A 20,384-nucleotide genomic window follows, 5' to 3' on the forward strand; every position below is an offset into this window, starting at 1 on the left:
GCATTCCCATTGTGGTTTAGCGGGTTAAGAAGCCAGCTAGTATCTATGAGGGTGCGGATTCGATCCCTGGCCTCACTCAGTGGGTTAAGGATCTGCAATGCTGCAATCTGCAGCATAGGTCACAGATGCAGCTCATATCTGGCGTTGCTATGGGTGTGGTGCAGGCCTGCAGCTGGGGCTCTGATGTGACCCCTAGCCTGGGAACTTCCATATGCCACAGGTGCAGCCCTAAAAAGAAAAGAAAAAAAAAAGAAAAGAAATCTAAGTTACAGTTTTGATATATATTGCAAAGGAATTATTGTTAATTTTATGTGTGAGTCTCTAAGAAAACATCCATATTTTTAAGCAATGCATACTAAAGTATATAGGGATAGAATAACCCATTATCAGGAATTTGCTGTAAAACACTCCAAGAGGAGAAAAAAATAAGTATGCTAAAATCTAGAAAGTTGTTGATTCAGGATGATGACTATATGGTATTTATTATTCAATACCATTTTGTATATGATTGAATGTTTGCATAATAAAAATTTAAAGAGACAAATATACTCATCCCATTTTTATAAATGGAAGGAAGTCAAATGAATTCCCTAAAATCATAAAGCTGGAAAGTGGTTGAGCTAGAATTAAAGTCATCTCATTACTTTTCCTGTATCCTATCATCAGCCTTAAATACATATAATTGCTTCATTTTTTTCTTTTTCTATGTGACTCCATTTATATAGTATTCTTTTTATTGAAGTTGCTGTGTAACACTATGTAAGTTACAGGTATACAATATAGTGATTCACAATTTTTTTTTTTTTTTGTCCTTTTGCCATTTCTTGGGCCACTCCCGAGGCATATGGAGGTTCCCAGGCTAGGGGTCCAATCAGAGCTGCAGCTGCCAGCCTACGCCAGAGCCACAGCAACACGGGATCCCAGCCGCGTCTGCAACCTACACCACAGCTCATGGCAACACTGGATCCTTAACCCACTGAGCAAGGGCAGAGATGGAACCGGCAACCTCATGGTTCCTAGTCAGATTCGTTAACCACTGAGCCACGACAGGAACTCCGTGACTCACAATTTTTAAAGGTTATACTCCATTTGTAGTTGTTATAAAAGTATTAGCTATATTCCCCATGTTGTAGAATATAACCTTGTAGCTTATTTTATACCTTATGGTTTGTACCTCTTATTCCCCTACCTCCAACTTGTCCCTCCCCCTTGCCTCTCCACACAGGTAACCACTAGTTTGTTCTCTATAACTGTGAGTCTGCTTCTTTTTTGAGGGGAGGGGGCACTGTGCCCACAGCATATGGAAGTTTCCAGGCTGGGGTTCAAACCTACACCACAACATTGACCCGAGCTACTGCAGTGAAAATGCTAGATCCTTAACCAGCTGTGGCACAAGGGAAATTCCCGCTTCTTTTTTTATTATAATCACTAGTTTGGTGTATTTTTCAGATTCCACATATAAGTGATATCATACAGTATTTGCCTTGCTCTCTGTGATTTATTACACTTAGCTTAATGCCCTCCAAGTCCACCCATGTTGATGCAAATGGAAAAATTTCATTCTTTTTTATGCCCGAGTGGTATTCCATTGTATGTAAATACCATATCTTCCTTATCCATTTTTTTTTTTTTTTTTTGTCTTTTTGCTATTTCTTTGGGCCGCTTCTGCGGCACATGGAGGTTCCCAGGCTAGGAGTCCAATCAGAGCTGTAGCCACCGGCCTACGCCAGAGCCACAGCAATGCAGGATCCGAGCTGCATCTGTGACCTACACCACAACTCACGGCAATGCCAGATCCCCAACCCACTGAGCAAGGGCAGGGATCGAACCGGCAACCTCATGGTTCCTAGTCAGATTCGTTAACCACTGAGCCATGACAGGAACTCCTCCATTCATTTTTTAATGGACACTTAGGTTACTTCCATATTTGGCAATTGTAAATAATGCTGCTTTGAACATTGAGGTGCCTGTATCTTTTCAAATTGTGTTTCGGTTTGTTGTATCTGTTAATTTGTTTGTTTTGATATATACCATGGAATAGAATTGCTGGGTCATATGGTAATTGCATTTTTAGTTTTTTGAAAAACTTCCATATTGTTTTATACAGTGGCTGCACCAATTTGTATTCCCACCAACAGTGTATGTACAAATGTTCCCTTTTCTCCAATTCTCACCAGTCTTTGTTATTTGTGCTCTTTTTGATGATAGCCATTCTGACAGGTATGAGATGATATCTCTTTGTGGCTTTGATTTACATTTCCCTAATAATTAGTGATGTTGAGCATCTTTTTATGTGCCTGTTGGCCATAGGTATTGCCTCTTTTGAAAATGTCTATCCAGGAGTTCCCACTGTGGCTCAGAAGTAACAAACCCAGCTAGTATCCATGAGGACACGGGTTTGATCCCTGGCCTCTCTCAGTGGATTAAGGATCCAGCATTGCCATGAGCTGTAGTGTAGGTCACCTGTACCTTAGGCTTAGACCCAGTGATGCTGTGGTTGTGGCGTAGGCCAGCAGCTATAGCTCCAATTCGACCCCTAGGCCGGGAACTTCCATATGCTGAGGGTGCAACCCTAAAAAGACCCCCCCCCCCAAAAAAAAGAAGGAAAGATAAAAAGAAAAGAAAAATTTCTATTCATTTTTCTGCTGAGTATTGTTTTGATGTTGAGTTGTATGAGCTATTTATATATATGCTGGATACATAATTACTTAACACACTTTCACCATTGGTTCATAAATTGTTCTTTTTTGTTTTCTTATTGTGATAAGCAGCCATCACAATATTGGTATCCTAATAGTCATACCCTGTATTGTCCCCTACCACCTTGTCTCGGGGTTGGTATGTGTGATCAGTAGCATCCGGCAAAAGAAATGATCTGTTCATTCAATATTAGTTCTATGAAAGACACTGTAGCTTCCACCGTGGGCTCTCTCTTGCTTCTCTCTCTTTCTCTCTCTCTCTCTTTCCCCTTGCTCTGGTGGGGGAAAGCCATGTCATAAGCAGTCCTGTGAAGAGGTCCATGTGTGGAGGAACTGAGCCTTATGCCAAGAGCCATGTGAATGAGCCATCTTCGAAACAGACCCTCCAGTTCTTTCAGGGACCACAACCTTGACTCACAGCTTTACTGTAACCTCATGACAGACCCTGAGCCAAATCACCCAGCTAAGATGCACCCAGAAACTATGTGAAATAAATGCACCCAGGAAACTGTGAAATAAATATTTAGTTGCTAAGTTATAGGCAAACTTGTTACACTACAATAAAAAACTAATACAGGAGTTCCTGTTGTGACTCAGCAGGATGAGTGAACCCAACTGGTATCCATAAGGATGTGGGTTTGATCTCTGGCCTCTGTCAGTGGTTGGGGATCCAGCTTTGCCATGAGCTGTGATATAGGCTGCAGATGTGGCTCAGATCCTGCATTGCTGTGGCTGTGGCATAGGCCAGCAGCTGCAGCTCTGATTAGACCCCTAGCCTGCCACATGCCCACCTGCCACAAGTGCGGCCCTAAAAAGCAAAAAACAAACAAACAAAACACCGAAAAACCTAACACAATTATCTATTTATCTATTAATCTTCATATAATATAATACATGTAGTAAACCCATCACCAGCACAGGAACTAGAATATTGACAGCCGCTTACTTCTGACTGTGTGGCCCTCCTCCACCCCATTCTCCTTACCTCCTTAATCCAAGGTTATCTTTATCCTAAATCTTGTATTTATCATCCCCTTATTTTATTTTATTTTATTGGCCACACCTGTGGCATACCATGATTTTTTTTAAATCATAGTTTAATCCTATATATTACATATCCTAAAAGGTATATTATTTAGTTGTTATTTTTAGCTTCAAACGGAGGTTCCATGATGAATGTAATTTTCTGTGACCTTTTTAATTTACTCAACATTATTTTTCTGAGATTTACCCAATTGATGTTTATAGTGGCAGTTCATTTGTGTTGACTGCTGTGTAATACCACTGGGTGAACAGACCACTCACGCTTCATCCCTTCTCCTGTCAATGGACATTTGGATTGCTTCCAGATTTTTTTTTTCCTATTACAACAGCGTTGCCCAGGAAGAGGTTTACAAATCCCTCCAGGTTCACAAGTTAAGAGTTTACATCTAATATTAAAATTACTGGGTTAGAGGGTATGTAAATATTCAACTTTCATAGATAATGCCAAACAGCTTTCCCAAGGGGCTTTTCTTTCCGTACCTGTGGCATATGGAGGTTCCCAGGCTAGAGGTCTAATCGGAGCTGTAGCTGCCAGCCTATGCCACAGCAACTCAGGATCCGAGCAGTGTCTGCTCACAGCAATGCCGGATCCTTAATCCACTGAACGAGGCCAGGGATAGAACCCGAAACCTCATGGTTCCTAGTTGGATTTGTTAACCACTGAGCCATAATGGGAACTTCCAAGGGGCTTTTCTAATTTGCATTTCCACCAGCCACTTACAAGAGATCCTGTTGATCCTTCCCTCTAAACATTTGATATTGTCAGCCTTCTTAAAATTTCCAACAAATTGGTATAAACTGGACTCTCATTACAATAGGAATCTGCATATATCCCACATCACTGAATGTTCTTAACATTTTACAGATTAGCTTTCCAAGATAAGGTGGGGAAGTATATATAAGTATGATTCTTCATTGTAATTGTCCTTTTTGTTTAATGTTTAGGTCTCAAATCCTGAGTTCCAGCTGTGGCGCAATGGGTTTGGTGGCCTCTTGGGAGTGCTGGGATGCAGCTGTGGCTCAGATCTGATCCCTAGCCTGGGAACTCCCTATGCCATGGGGCAGCCAAAAAAAGTTAACAACGACAAAAAAAATCCTCTCCATGTCCGCAGTAGTACTTTCTTGACACCTATTTTTTTGTTTTGTTTTGTTTTTTTAGGGCCACACCCTCAGCATATGGAGGTTCCCAGGCTAGGGGTCGAATTGGAGCTGTAGCCGCCGACCTACACCACAGCCACAGCAACACCAGATCTGAGTCATGTCTGCGACCTACACTACAGCTCACGACAATGCCAGAACCTTAACCCGTTGAACAAGGCCAGGGATCGAACCTGCATCCTCATGGATACTAGTCGGATTCGTTTTTTGCTCAGCCACAACAGCAACTTCGACATGTTCTAATGTTCTGAGCATCTGACCTTAACAACTGTAATTAGAGAGGAAATGGACCAACACTATCTTTTTTTTCCCTAGTTTCTCTCCCTACTGGGCAGCAATATCAAATTGACTAGCAATACTGCTAGTTAATTTCACACTAGGATTAGCTCAATGGGAGAACTTGGTCCTTTTCTTTTACAAAGGCTTTTTTCCAGGAGACCATTTCTTTTAGGAACTAAAAAAAAAAGAAAAAGAAAAAAAATCTCCTGGAAGATTTTTACTTGAACATAGACAACATTAAAAATGGCTAGCAATCTGAGTTCTACAGCTCTGTCTTGAATCACTGTGTGATCATGGCTAGTTATTAACCCTCTGCATTTAAAATTAGTCACCCGTAAAACAAAAGTATGCAGTGGAATTTTTCTCAGCTATAAAAAGAATGAAATAATGCCATTTGCAGCAACATGGATGGGTCTAGAGATTATCATACTAAGTGAAGTCAAAGACAAACATGATATTATTCATATGTGGAATCTAAAAATGAGATACAAATGAACTTATTTGCAGAACAAATAGACTCATAGATTTTGAAAACAAATTCATGGTTACCAAAGGGGACAGGTGGGGGTGGAGGCAGGGATGGATTGATTGGCATATGCACACTATGGTATGGAATGATTGCCAGACAAGGACCAACTACATAGCACAGGGAACTCTACCCAATATTCTATGATAATCTATATAGGAAAGAATCTGAAAAAGAATGGATGTGTGTGTATATATATCTGAATCACTTTGTTGTACAGCAGAAATTGTCACAACATTGGAAATCAACTATACTTCAATAAAACTTTTAAAAATGAAGAAAAAAAAGGAAAGTAGGAGTTCCTGTCAGGGCACAGCAGAAACGAATCTGACAAGGAACCATGAGGTTGTGGGTTTGATCCCTGGCCTCACTCAGTGAGTTAATGATCCGGCATTGCCGTGAGCTGTGGTGTATGTAGGTCGCAGACGTGGCTTGGATCTGGCATTGCTGTGGCTGTGGTGTACGCCAGCGGCTACAGCTCTGATTCGACCCCTAGCCTGGGAACCTCCATATGCTGAGGGTGTGGCCCTAAAAAGACAAAAAAAAAAAAAAACAGGAAAGTAGATGATCTTTGGGGGGATCCCGTTAAGTATCAAAATGTTTTTATTCCATGAATGAAATTAGTTAGTAGACTAATCTTGTCCTTATGGTCGTTTCATTTTCTCTCTCTCTTGATCTCTGTCTCTGATCCATCCAACCCACTTGATCTTGGTATCAACATAGATTGAAATAGGAGGCCCATGAAGAGGATTTCGGAGAGGACCATATCGTTCTTCTTTAATTGTTCTGTTTGTCACTACATACCCACTCTCAACCCTGTGTCTGCTGAAGACTAGACACCACATAAATATTACTTGGTCAGTGGAGTGAATAATGAATGATTAAGCTGGGTCTTTATCCTCCATTCCTATCTTCACTCCATCATCACATTCAAATTCAGAAGTTATTTGAGTTGTATTTTATTTATGATAAGATCAGGAAGCCCAGATCAGAGAATATCTCCATGACTATAAGTTCAGTCAGTTCTCCACGGCCACTTAAATATTTCTCCTGAAGGCCAGAAAGTCAGTACAACCAACTGAATCAAAAATCTCTGGACTTGAGGACCAGGTATCAGTATTTTTCAAATACTCCTCAGGAGATTCTAATTTGTAGCCAGGGTTGAGAATCACTATTCTAGAAAAAATATAACCTTTTTTTGTTTGTTTGTTTCCATTATTTCTTATTCTTTCTCTCTCTTTCCTACATTCCTTCTTTCTTTTTTTTTTTTTTTTTTTTTGTCTTTTGTCTTTTTGTTGTTGTTGTTGTTGCTATTTCTTGGGCCGCTCCCGCGGCATATGGAGGTTCCCAGGCTAGGGGTTGAATCGGAGCTGCAGCCACCGGCCTACGCCAGAGCCACAGCCACGCGGGATCCGAGCCGCGTCTGCAACCTACACCACAGCTCACGGCAACGCCGGATCGTTAACCCACTGAGCAAGGGCAGGAACCGAACCCGCAACCTCATGGTTCCTAGTCGGATTCGTTAACCACTGCGCCACGACGGGAACTCCCTTCTTTCTTTTTTTAAAAAAGAAACATATAGGTCAGACTCCATTCCCTAAGGTTCTAGAGAAATTGTGACAGAATTCTATATGCAGAAAAATCCTCCTTTTGTTGCATAGAATGTATATATAGGTACCATCAGGTAGAAAGGAATCATGACATACTGTATTTTCCATATCTATAAAGGCTGGCAACTTCAAATTATAGAGTTGTCAAGACATCTTGTCAGTAACTGCTGCCCTACAGTAATAAATATAACCCCTAAATTACCTGAAAATATTTCCTCTGTCTTAAAATGCAGTTTTCTTCTAAAATTAGAAAATGTTTCATTTGGGAATGGATGTATCTATGGGTGAACAATCAAATCAGTATGGTCAGCTAATTCTAAAAAAAAGTCACTTTTCACAAATTTACTGAAACAACTCAGTCAAGCCTTTTTTTTCGTAAGTTCAAGGACCAACTCAATTAAATAGGTCATTTTGAAGCCCCATGTAGACTCACACGAATTCCTGTCTACAAATAGCTATTAAAAGTCCCCCAAATGAAAGTCACCATATGCAAAGGCTATTATGATGTGGCCCATAGATAAATGGATCTTTAAAAACTGCTTTTTCCAAATAAAGATAATGTGTCTGAAATGAGAGTGAGAAAGAGAAAGAAATTCCATTATTAATCTTGGAAATATGGAAGCAATGGTATTAACTTGCTAGGCTGAAAAGAATTTGCAAAAGACTTTTCTTTTTTTTTTTTTAGATCTTTTGTCCTTTTAGGGCAGCACCTGCGGCATATGGAGTTTCCCAGGCTAGGGTTTTAATCAGAGCTGTAGCTACCGGCCTATGCCAGAGCCACAGCAACGCCAGACCCAAGTGCATCCTCAACCTACACTACAGCTCACAGCAACACTGGATCCTCAACCCACTGAGCGAGGCCAGGGATCGAAACCACAACCTCATGGTTCCTAGTCAGATTCATTTCCGCTATGCCAGGACGGGAACTCTGCAAAAGACTTTTCAAAAGACCATCTGAGAAGATGGTGGGATTAAGAAAAATCATATGAGGTCATTTCCCAACAGCTGACACCCACATAGGAGGGATGTCATTGTCAACTGCTATGGTGTCAGAGCTATTTCTCAAAAGTATTCTGGTTTAAATCAATCAGAAGAGCTTGCTATGTTGTTTTCTGTTCTTTGAAATCATGCCATAAACAAACATCTGTAATAAATATGTTTGGATATTATAGGGCTGGTACGGCCATGATGGGAGTGATAGGTCTGAAGTGGATAACAAAATAAAAGAAATATGCTGATGTCAAAGGAAGTAAGAGTTGCTTTATTTTTCTAAAAATAAAAGAGACTGGTTTGCAAGTCTAAACAAAGGACAACTCAACAAGACACTCTGTGTCGAGAGTGACAGAGCTTGGTGATTAAGGGATCAAGCACGAGAGCCAGATGCCTGCATTTGAATCCCAGCTTTGCTATTAACCATTAGCGCAAAACTGGGCAAATCATGTAATTTACTCTCAGTACTGTGGTTTTCTTAGTTGAAAAAAGGGAAAAACAGTAATACCTATGTCAATGGGTAGTTTTGAATATTGGCATAAGTTCATAAAGTACTTAGATCAGTGCTTGGCTTACAACACGAACTCCCATCATTTTCCACTCTTCAACCATAGGTCCTCCCAACTTCAAATCAGACAAATATAAAGTGTTTTTATTTTGTATACTCTTATGAGAAAGGCTGTTTTTAACTGTAAAGCAAATCACACAATTAACCCACATAGCATAAGCATGTGTTACATACAAAAGACAACTGAAATGCTGCGTTGCCTGCGGATATGATGGTGATGTATAGTTTTAAGAATGTTGCAAGAGGGGTTCCCGTCATGGCTCAGTGGTTAATGAATCTGACTAGGAACCATGAGGTTGCGGGTTCGATCCCTGGCCTTGCTCAGTGGGTTCAGGATCTGGCGTTGCTGTGAGCTGTGCTGTAAGTTGCAGATGTGGCTCGGATCCCATGTTGCTGTGACTTGGCATAGGCCAGCGGCTACAGCTCCAATTCGACCCCTAGCCTGGGAACTTCCATATGCCATGGGAGCGGCCCAAGAAATGGCAAAAAGACAAAAAAAAAAAAAAGAATGTTGCAAGATACAGGGCTTGGAACTTCTTTTATTTTAGACAAAATCTATTCACCATTTAACTCTTCTGTTGAATTAGACTTCTCTTACAGAGGTCTTTTGGTGGTATTTTAAAGTGAGTATTTTTTTATTACTTTTTATTGTAGTTTTCAAACTCTACCCAAAATTTAAAAAAAAGAAAAAAGATAATGAGCCCACCTGTACTTATTATCCAGTTTCAACAGTTATCCACATTTTTCATTCCTCTTCCCAACAATGCTGGAATATTTTGAAGCAAGTCCCAGATATCATTTTGCCTGTAAAAATTTAAGAATTTATTTATAAGAAATAAATATTTCCTTAAAAAGAAACCACAATACAATTGCACCTAACAAAGTTACCAAAATTCTTAATATTCAAATTGTCTCAAAAATATCTTTGTATGGTTTAAATTGAGATCCAAACAAGATGAAATGGGAAATTTAACCTGTAACTCTTTGGTTTTATATTTTGGAAGATGTTTCAGCTTTATACTTACTCTAAAGGGGAATGAATGACCACAGCTGCAGTTTGAAATTGAAATCATCATAATAATAAAGTAGAGAAAACTGGAGTGAGAAGTGTGAGTCTCATAGTAGGTTTGGCTTTTAGTAGTAACACTGACTTACGGGTCTATTTCATGACAGTAGCTTCTTTTGCTACTGTAGCAAGAAGAAAAACAATCCTTCTAAAGTATTTGTGCTATAGGAAGCACACGGAGTTAAAAAACAGCGGGTCTGTGAGCGTTCCAAAATACTGAAGCTTCATGAACTGGTCAACATCTCAATCTTTGAAGTACCCAAGGTGTAGAACTCCCTCCTGTTTTTCATCTATCCGAGTTTCTAAGAGAGACAGAGTCTCTTTTTAAAAAATATTTCCAAAGGATTTGTTGGTGACATTTGCACCTTGGTTCTCATATTTTGTAATCATATCTCAGGTTTCTTTATTTTTTTTGTACAGGACTATTTGCAGGACTCTTAAGGCTTGGATCTAGTGTTTTCATTAGATGTCATTTTTTCTCATCTTTAAAAATTTTATTGAAGTAAAGTTGATTTACATTGTTGTAATAATTTCTGCTGTACAACAAAGTGATTCAGTTATACATGTACACATATCCATTCTCTTTTAGATTCCTTTCCCACATAGATTAAATCCACAGAATACTGGGTAGAGTTCTCTGTGCTATACAGCAGGTCCCCATTGGCCAGTCATTCCATATACTTCAATATTCATATGCCAGTCCCAAACCCTCAGTCCATCACTCTCTCACCCACCTGTCCCCTTTGGTAACCATAAGTTTTTCAAAGTCTGTTGAGCAGACTTCACTATTTTTAATATTGATTTAATATGACTGCCACTGAAGCCCCCAAGTATTTTTACAAGGAGACATTTTATAATTCCTTTATAGGTTACTTGCAATTATCAGAATAAATGAAATTTCCCTTTCAAAGGAGGTGGGTAGGAAATAAGTAACAAAGGTAATATTTATATACATAAAATGTTAACATATTTGTATGGTTGAAAGGGAATTTAAAAATAAATGAGCCCACATCCTTCTGTGGACTCCTACGATATAACCTCTTGCAGTTATGAAAGCTAGTGAGAAAATCATCTTTATTGATTAGGACCTCAGAATAGTCTGTCTTTGTCTTGCATTTGTCTTTTCCTCAGGTCCCATTATTTTATTGTAAAATGACCACTGCTTCTATATTTCCCTTTATAGTGCCCCTGGTGTCTCATTTGTTAAAACTGTACAGAGTGATAGTTAACATACTAGGCTCTGGAATCAGGCTGGATATAAAACTTGCTTTCATCACTTCCTAGCTGAATGTCTTTGGACAAGTCACTTAACCTTCTGTGCTTTGGTTTATTCATCTGTAAAATGAGTGTTAAATACCTATATACCTATATTATTATAGAATATATTTTTATTAAAGTATAGTTGATTTACAGTGTTGTGCCAATTTCTGTTGTACAGAAAAGTGACCTAGTCATTCATATATATATACTTTTTCTCCTATCATCCCCCATCATGTTCTATCCCAAGAGTTTGGACACAATTCCCTGTGCTATACAGTAGGAGCTTATTACCTATCCATTCTAAATGTAATAGTTTGCATCTATTAACCCCAAATTCCCAATCCATCCCACTCCCTCCCCACCCCTTGGCAACCACAAGTCTTTTCTCTATGTCTATGAGTCTGTTTCTGTTCTGTGGATAGGTTCATTTTTGCTGGGTTTTTTTAAAAAATTTTTTTTGCCTTATTTATTTATTTATTTATTTTAGGGCCTCACCCACAGCATATGGAGGCTCCCAGGCTAGGGGTCCAATTGGAGCCACAGCTGCTAGCCTACATCACAGCCACAGCAACATCAGATCTGAGCTGCATCTGTGACCTACACCACAGCTCACGGCAATGCCGAATCCTTAATCCACTGAGCGAGGCCAGGGATCAAACCTGAAACCTCATGGTTCCTAGTCGGATTCATTTCCACTGTGCATTGACAGGAACTCCCCATTTTTGCTGTTTTTTAGATTCCACATATACGTGATATGATATGGTATTTGTCTTTCTCTTTCTGACTTACCTCACTTAGTATGAGAATCTCTAGCTGCATCCAAGTTGCTGCAAATGGAATTATTTCATTCTTTTTTATGGCTGAGGTAGTAGAATATTTTTTTGTTTAGTTCCAGAAATTACTCCCTCCATTCTCCCTTGAGGTATTTGTCCCTTCCAATCAATATTGGTCTTGGTCATGGAATGTGGGTGGAAGTGACAGTGTGCCAGTTCTAAGCCTGGAAGCATGTGTTTTCACTTGCCCTCTTGTCCTCCTACCATCATCATGAGAATAACATGCCCTGGTAGCTGTTCTTCCCAAAATAATGAGACACATATGGAGCATGTCTAACCTAAATGCACCCTGGAGCAGTCTCCCTTGCCCACAACTTGAAGCAGATCTATGCAGTAGAGCACACCTTATTTCACCCAAACCACAGCTGGCCTGCAGAGGAATGAGAAAGAAGAAATGCTTGTTGCTATAAGGTACCAGTTGTGGGGGTAGCTTGTTACAAAGCATTATTGCAGCAATAGCTGACTAATACATAAGAGTATTGTGAAGAATAAATAAGATAATTTAGATAAATCGTTTAACCTAGTGCTAGGCAGATAGTCAGTGCTCTGCCCAATTAGTGTTTACTATCATGATGATTATTATCATCATCACTGTTATTTTTTTCTGGGTAAAAATACCCATGTCATATATTGTGATTAATTTATACATATACAGTGTTAGACTATAAACAGTGAGCAATGTTCTGAGATGGCATCCACAGAGATCCTGGCATTGGCAGTGGATGGTGCTTATTTTGGCAGATGATGACATTTCTCGAACTCTGCCTGCGGCTCATGTGGTTCCGCCTCTTCCCTCCTTCAGCCTGTTCAGCCTCTTATCTAGTTTGGAAAGTATAAAAAACTTGTTTCATAAGCATCCATCCAAATATTTTGTCTTATGTTTATGCTAGTGGCTACTAAACTCCATTTTGCTCCCTTAGTTCTCTGGTTAGCTTCCAAATAATATAAGACTAATATCAAGTATATGGGCTATGGAGGGCCCAGAGAGAGAGGAAGTCCTTTGGCATATAAATCATGAAATTATGTGAGGCATAAGGAATGGGGTCAGATGAGAAGTAATGAAAAGTCCCAACTTACCTTTCATTTAATTTGAACTTCGCTTGCTATATACATTTTAATTTCATTTCAATTATTACCTAAAGTTACACACGGTGTGTTAAAAAGAAAAATTTGCATCAAGAACTCTCACTAATGGGAGTTTCCATTGCGGCTCAGTGGGTTATGGCCCTGACTAGTGGGTTTGATCCCTGGTCCTGCTCAGTGGGTTAAGGATCCAGCACTGCTGTGAGCTGTGTGCAACACAGCATTGCTGTGACGGTGGTATAGGCTGGCAACTGCAGCCCCAATTCAGCCCCTAGCCTGGGAACTTCTATATGCTGCCGGTGTGGCCCTAAAAAGCAAAAAAAAAAAAAAAAAAAGAACTCTCACTAAACATATGAACTCCACATCACCATGTACATAACATCAGTATCAACAAATACTTATTGAATATTTGTAATATATCTTGTGCTGGTATATGATAACATATAATACATATTTTGTTCACTTTTAAGACATATTTTTTCATACTTTAACATCTCTGAAGTCAACATGCAGCTTACATTTGGTTGTATGTAGTAGGTTTTTTTTGTTTGTTTTACTTTTTAGGGCTGCACCTGCAGCATATGGAAGTTCCCTGTCTAGGGGTCTTATTGGAGCTACAGCTTCTGGCCTATGCCACAGACACAGCAACGTGGGATCCAAGCCACATCTGCAACCCACACCACAGCTCACAACAATGCTGGATCCTTTTAACCCACTGAGTGAGGCCAGGGACCGAACCCACATCCTCATGGATACTAGTTGAGCCAAAGTGGGAACTTCCGGTATGTGGTAGTTTAACTGTCATGGCTGTTATTTTGATTATGGATAGCTCACTGGCTTACAATGACACCTACTTCTTGTTTACCTTATATAGGGCTGTGGGTTGGCGGTGGCTCCACTGGCCTTTGCTCGGGTTGGTTTGACTGAGCTTGGCTTCATATGTCTGCACAGCTACACATGCATTCTCAAATCCAGGTAGAAGGACTACTCACGTTCTGGGACTATTCTACCACTATCTCATGGTTGACGGAAAGCACAGAAGCTGAATCTAACACCACAAGTGCGTTTAAAGCTGCCTGGATATGGCCTTTGTCATGTCTACTCACATCCAATTGGTCAAAGCAAGTCATATGGTCAATTCTGACAATGGAGTGGGGAAGTGGACTCCACCCACTATGAGGCTGGGAGAGGCAGTGGGAACAGACCTTGAGAATAACAACACAATGTACCACAGTAGCAGTTTTCCTTTTTTCATAGTACATAAAACAGTGGTGTGTCTCACAACAGTTGGCATTTATAGAGGCAATGTAATACAATAATCTATATTAGGATTTAAGAGAATCTGTTGTTTAAGCCTAATATTTTTATGAACTACTTTTTACATCTTTCTAATTGGGTTTTCTTTCTTTGTTTCTCCCTTTTTTTTTTTTTTTGACTGCTCCCGTGACATGTGGAATTTCCCAGGCCAGGGACTGAACCCTTGCCATAGCAGCAACCTGAGCCTCAGCAGTGACAACCCCAGATCATTAACCCATTAGGCCACCAGGGAGCTCCTCCAGATGGATTTTCTAGTAGGCTAAAAACAGAGATTCATTTACTGTTTTGGTGTTTCTTTTTCCTCATTAAATCAGACTACTTTATAATGGAGGTAAAAGAGACTCACTGGCTTTCTTTTGTTAATCCTGAGTGAAGTCATTCTTGTTACCTAATTTGCCCTAATTTCAGCCGGTAGGGAGGCTGAATTATGAACCATGCTCCAAGGCCTAGATTCTTGGCATCATTTAGTACTAATCATTGCTTGTTTATTTGCACAATGGATATTTATAGAGCACCTACTACATGCAGGCACTTTCTTGGCACAGGAGATTCAGCAGAAAAAAAAGCAGCTAAGAGTCTCAATCTTATGGAAATTCTATTCTAGTGGAGACTGACAGGCAATAGATAGATAAATGAAGAAATTTAAGGTGCTGATGAGTGTCACGAAGAATAGAACTCATGATGATATATTAGAGGGCCACACAGGGGAGGGAACTTCATATGAAACAGTGAAACCTAATCGCAAGCAGTCAGTCATGGGGGACTTCTGAGGGAAAGGCATTCCAAGAAGAGAGAATAGCAAGGACAAAGACTTCAGGGTAGTAGAAGAGAAGAGAGAAAATCGGTGTGGCTAGAATGCAATAAACAAAGAGCTGAGTAAGTTAAGGTATAGGTTGGGCTGTGGCAGTAAAGAGACAAAAAATGCAATGATTTAAGTACAAGATAGGTCAGCCCTGTGTCTTGCTCATGTATAAGACAAGGCAGCCTTGGTGGTATTGAGGACCTAGGCCCTTTTTATTGCTGCTTTGCCATGCTTGCCATGTAACCTCCATCCTGCAACTTGAGTTGGCTAGTCCAGGTTCTACCCTTTTACCATCATATTGGTATTCCAGTCAGCAGGAATGAGGGAAACGGGAACAGAAGCCATATCCTCCATTTAAAGGCACAACTCAGTAGTTACACACATCTCTTTGCTCATATCCTATTGGCCATAATTTGCCATATGACCAATTCTAGCTGTGAGGGAGGCTAGGAAATGTGGTCCTTTGTTTGAATTCATGTGTCTGGGTAAACTTTGGTGACTCTATTTCTATATAAAGAAAAGACAAGTTTTTTTTGTTTTGTTTCATTTTTTTGTCTTTTTGCGGCATATGGAGGTTCCCAGGCTAGGGGTTGAATCTGAGCTGTAGCCACCGGCCTATGCCAGAGCCACAGCAATGCCAGATTCAAGCCGCATCTGCAACCTACACCACAGCTCACGGCAACACCGGATCCTTAACCCACTGAGCAAGGCCAGGGATCGAACTGGCAACCTCATGGTTCCTAGTCGGATTCATTAACCACTGCACCATGACAGGAACTCCAAAGAAAAGACAGTTTGTTGATAAGGGATAACTAATAGTCTTTTCCACAAAGTGAGTGGTAGACAAAATTAGTAATATGGGCAGAATCCCAAGTATGTAGGACCTTGCTGGTTATGGCAAGGTGTTTGCATTGTATTTTAAGTATGTGTATTAGTTATCTGTTGTTGCTTTACAGATTTCCTCCCAAACATAGAAGCTCAAAACCATTATATCTCGTAGTTTCTGTGAGTCAGGAATTGGGAGTCACAGGGCAGAGTGGTTTTGACTCAGGGCCTCTGAGATAATCATAGTCAAGATAGTGTCTGTGGGAGTTCCCGTCGTGGCGCAGTGGTTAACGAATCCGACTAGGAACTATGAGGTTGCGGGTTCGGTCCCTGACCTTGCTCAGTGGGTTAACGATCCGGCATTGCCGTGAGCTGTGATGTCGGTTGCAGACTCGGCTCGGATCCCGAGTTGCTGTGGCTCTGGCGTAGGCCGGTGGCTACAGCTCCGATTCGACCCCTAGCCTGGAAACCTCCATATGCCGAGGGAGTGGCCCAGGAAATGGCAAAAAGACAAAAAAAAAAAAAAAAAAAAAAAAAAAGATAGTGTCTATGGCTGCAGCCATCTGAAGGCTTGATGGAGGCTGGAGGATCTGTTTTCAAGATGGCTATTGGTAGAAGCCTTCAGTTTTTCACCATATGGACCCCTCCATAGGGCTGCTTAAATGTTCTCATGACATAGTAGTTATCTTCTCGCAAGAAGTGATTCAAGAAAAGGGAGCAAGAAGAGTTCCTATTGTGGCTCCGTGGGGTAAGGACATGACGGTGTCTCTGTGAGGATGTGGGTTAGTTCCCTGGTGTCACTTAGAGGGATAAAGATCCGGTGTTGCTGTGGCTGTGGCAGAGGCCACAGCTGCAGCTTGGATTTGACCTCTGGTCTGGGAATATCCATATGCTGCAAGTGTGGCTGTAAAAAGAAAAAAGAAAAAAAAAAAAGAGCAAGAAGAAGACCACAATGTTTTATATTCTAATCTTGGACACCACACATCATCAATTTTGTCTTGTTTCTTAGAAACAAGTCACTAAGTATAGCCCATAATCAAGGGAAGGGAAATCAGGCTTTATTCTTTCTAGGGAAATGCAACAAAGGATTTGTGGACATATTTTAAAACTATCACAGTATGATAGGAAGTCACTAGAGTAGTTTCAGCAAGAGGGTGAAAAGTCTGGTTTTTTTGGTTGTTTTTTGTTTTTTTTTTTTTTTTTTTTTTTGCTTTTTAGGGCCACACCCGAGGCATATGGATGTCCCCAGGTTAAGGGTCCAATCAGAGCTACAGCTGCCGGCCTTCACCACAGCCACAGCAACATGGGATCTGAGCTGAGTCTTCCACCTACACTGCAGCTCACGGCCAGATCCTCAACCCACTGAGCGAGGCTAGGGATGGAACCCACAATCTCATGGTTCCTAGTCAGATTCATTTCCACTGCGCCACGACAGGAACTCCTGATTTACCTTTTTGAAGAACTGGTTTGGTTGCTTTGTGGAGAATGGACTGCACAGGAACAAGAGTGGAAGCATGGAACTCAGGTAGATAGCAGCAACTTTGTTTTGGCAATCAATCAATGGGCCTAAGAGTAAAATGGGTGCGGTAGAATTAGTAGTGAGATTCAGGCTATGTATCAGAAGTAGACAGAACATAATACTGCAGAATCGGATGTCATTAAGTGTCACTTCCTTTTCACATCTTCAACTGCAGTACTTTCTTAAATTGACTGATTATCAGAATCCTTGGAGAGATTTATTTTTTTTTATTTATCTGTCTTTTTTTTTTTTTTTAGGGCCACACCCATGGCATATGGAGGTTCCCAGGCTAGGGGTCTATAATCGGAGCTGTAGCCAGCGGCCTACGCCAGAGCCACAGCAACTCGGGATCCGAGCCGCATCTGCAACCTACACCACAGCTCACGGCAATGCCGGATCCTTAACCCACTGAGCAAGGCCAGGGATTGAACCCGCAACCTCATTGTTCCTAGTCGGATTTGTTTCCACTGCACCACAACAGGAACTCCTGGAGAGCTTTATAAATGTGAATTACTGGTTTTCATTTCCACGCAATCTACTTCATTATGTCTGAGCTGGGGAGATGATTAATCAAAACTGGAATCCACTGCTCCACTTATTCAATAAGCCAATTAGATGTGCAATTATTACTATTGTTGTTTTTGCAAAAAGGAGTCAATTACTATATGATGAGCCCTAATATCCAAATACTCATTTTTTTTTCACACAATCTCCTCTCCCCCTTGTTCAATCAGATACCAATTCCTATGGATTCTGTCTCTAAGGTAACTCTTAGAAAGAATTCCTCCCACCCATTATTGCACTAGTCTGAGCAATTATTTATTACCTCTTAACACCTCTCATGTAATTTCCTACCTCTGGTCTCTCTTTCTGCCTTTTACCTGTTGTCAAAGTGATCTTTCTGTCCTGCATTTGTGATCTTATCACCTTCATGTGAAAAAAGACTCAGTGGACTCTCAAAAAGAAGTCCACACTCCTTTAGGATGGTATTTGCAGCCATTGACAACCTGGTGTTACCATCTCTTTGGGGTGATCTCATAGCCCCTTTAACACACTCATGTTAGGCCCACTGAATTATTCACCCTTCCCTTCACTTTGCTCTTTCTGCCTATGGGATGCTCCTCCTTCTCCCTCCCTCACCTGACAATATCCTGCTTGTCATCCCTCAAGGCCCAACTCAGATGGTTCCCATCTCTATCCTTAATTCAGAATTAGTCATCTCTTTTTCTTAATTCCCATCTCACTTTTGAAACACCTTTATTGTTTTATGTTTAGAGCCTAGGAGTATGCTTGCCATTAGTTGGCTCCAGAAAAAAAGTTTATATGGGCACGATTTATTTCCTATTTATCCAGTTCTTATGCAATGGAAAAACAAAAGGCAAACTCATATTGGAAGTTCAGCTAATGAAACATACAATGAACATATACCCTGGGATCTGTACACATTTAGCACGGTCTATGCCCACTGCATTTTACACCCATATGTGGTGGCATCAGAAATTCTAAGGCCGGAGTTCTCATTGTGCCTCAGTGGTTAACGAATCCGACTAGGAACCATGAGGTTTCGGGTTTGATCCCTGGCCTCGCTCAGTGGGTTAAGGATCTGGAGTTGTTGTGGCTGTGGTGTAGGCTGGCAGCTGTAGCTCCAATTAGATAGACCCCTAGCCTGGGAGCCTCCATATGCTGTGGCTGTGGCCCTAGAAAAAGACCAAAAAGAAAAAAAAAAAAAAGGAATTCTGAGGCATTGCAAAATCTTCACAATCCAAATATTTTATTAAGAATTCCAGTGACAAGATCTGAAATATAAAGGTTTGTGGGTCTTTTCAAAGGCTTAATCACATTCAGTTAGAAATTTAAGTTAACAAGAATATTCCATTCCCTCAGCATTCCAGTTAATTGCTGTTTAGCATATGGGTTACCAAATTTGTCTTTTTGAAGTTTGCATTTAGAGATTGCAAATCAATCTAATAGAATAAATTTCTAGGTCAGTCAGGTTTTGATTTGTGATATTTAATGTTTGCACAATTCCACCTTTGCCTGACCTTTCAAAATTATTTTAACAGCCCTACACTGACTTTCCTAATGGAATGATTTGCTACAAAGTGGCTACAGTGGGTAGTCTGGAAGGACATTATGACATTCCTTTGGCTATCAAAATCTATCTGTCCTTGCATTTAGGGGAATTCTTCATTGCATGTGATCTTGGTATATAGGACCTCACTTTCCATTTTAGATGCCAAGGAGTTTGAATCTAACTCTCCACACACTTTGTAACATGAATCAGGAACCCCAACACCCGGCCATGGACCCTCCCACCCAGGTCGGTGCATCTGGGGCAGCTCGTAGGGTTGGCATGATGTTCAGTGGTCATTTCTAGATGGTTCAATGTAGCAGAAGCTGAGATGCTGGCATCTTGGATAAAGTGTTCCTATGACCTGGCCTCCTGAGGCCCTGGATTCTTCCCTGTTTCCCAAACCTGTTCTCTCAGGCTCTGGAATTCTATGAGCCCCCTTTACTCCAACATTTTTTTTTTTTCTTTAGATAGGGCTTGTTTTGTTGCTTATAAGCAAGAACCCTCACTGTTGGTAATTGGTACTGCAAGGTGGCAGAGAGAATTCTAATCTTCAGTCAGACTGCTGGCCCACTTACTAGGCAAATGCTTGATGTCTTTAAACTTCCATTTCCTTATCTGCAAAGTGGGACACAATCTGTAATTGTGTCAACTGTGTGAGGATTGACTGCAAAATCTCTGTAAAATATTTAGTATCGCCCCTGATGCCTAAAAAGCATTCAATTAATAGTAGC

The 20,384-nt window shown here is 40.6% G+C and overlaps 2 long non-coding RNA genes across 7 annotated transcripts in view; one reads left to right on the plus strand and one right to left on the minus strand.

Annotated features, from left to right (window-relative positions):
• Positions 1 to 20,384, plus strand: part of LOC102159561 (uncharacterized) — a 28,576-nt gene that overhangs the window by 6,465 nt on the left and 1,727 nt on the right. The window contains exon 4 of one of the 5 annotated variants that reach the window (XR_002343710.2): positions 4,689 to 8,565. The exons of 1 other annotated variant lie outside the window; for it this stretch is intronic. This is a non-coding gene — a long non-coding RNA (uncharacterized LOC102159561). Of the gene's footprint in view, positions 1 to 1,020; positions 3,272 to 4,688; positions 8,566 to 20,384 lie in introns of those variants that run through there. 3 more of the 5 variants (XR_014806975.1, XR_014806972.1, XR_014806973.1) reach the window with 3 other exon arrangements.
• The window catches only part of LOC110260430 (uncharacterized), a 37,108-nt gene that overhangs the window by 4,124 nt on the left and 12,600 nt on the right, over positions 1 to 20,384 (minus strand). Inside the window, exons 1-2 of one of the 2 annotated variants that reach the window (XR_002343704.2) lie at positions 17,511 to 17,620; positions 9,581 to 9,678 (exon numbers count right to left, since the gene is read on the minus strand). This is a non-coding gene — a long non-coding RNA (uncharacterized LOC110260430). Of the gene's footprint in view, positions 1 to 9,580; positions 9,679 to 17,510; positions 17,621 to 20,384 lie in introns of those variants that run through there. The other variant, XR_002343702.2, reaches the window with a different exon arrangement.

Source organism: Sus scrofa, chromosome 1 (genome assembly GCF_054392235.1).
Source record: "Sus scrofa isolate SSC_HxYL_T2T_F1_AM1 chromosome 1, Sscrofa_HxYL_maternal_Yorkshire_Landrace_v2.0, whole genome shotgun sequence".
Taxonomy (NCBI): Eukaryota; Metazoa; Chordata; class Mammalia; order Artiodactyla; family Suidae; genus Sus; species Sus scrofa.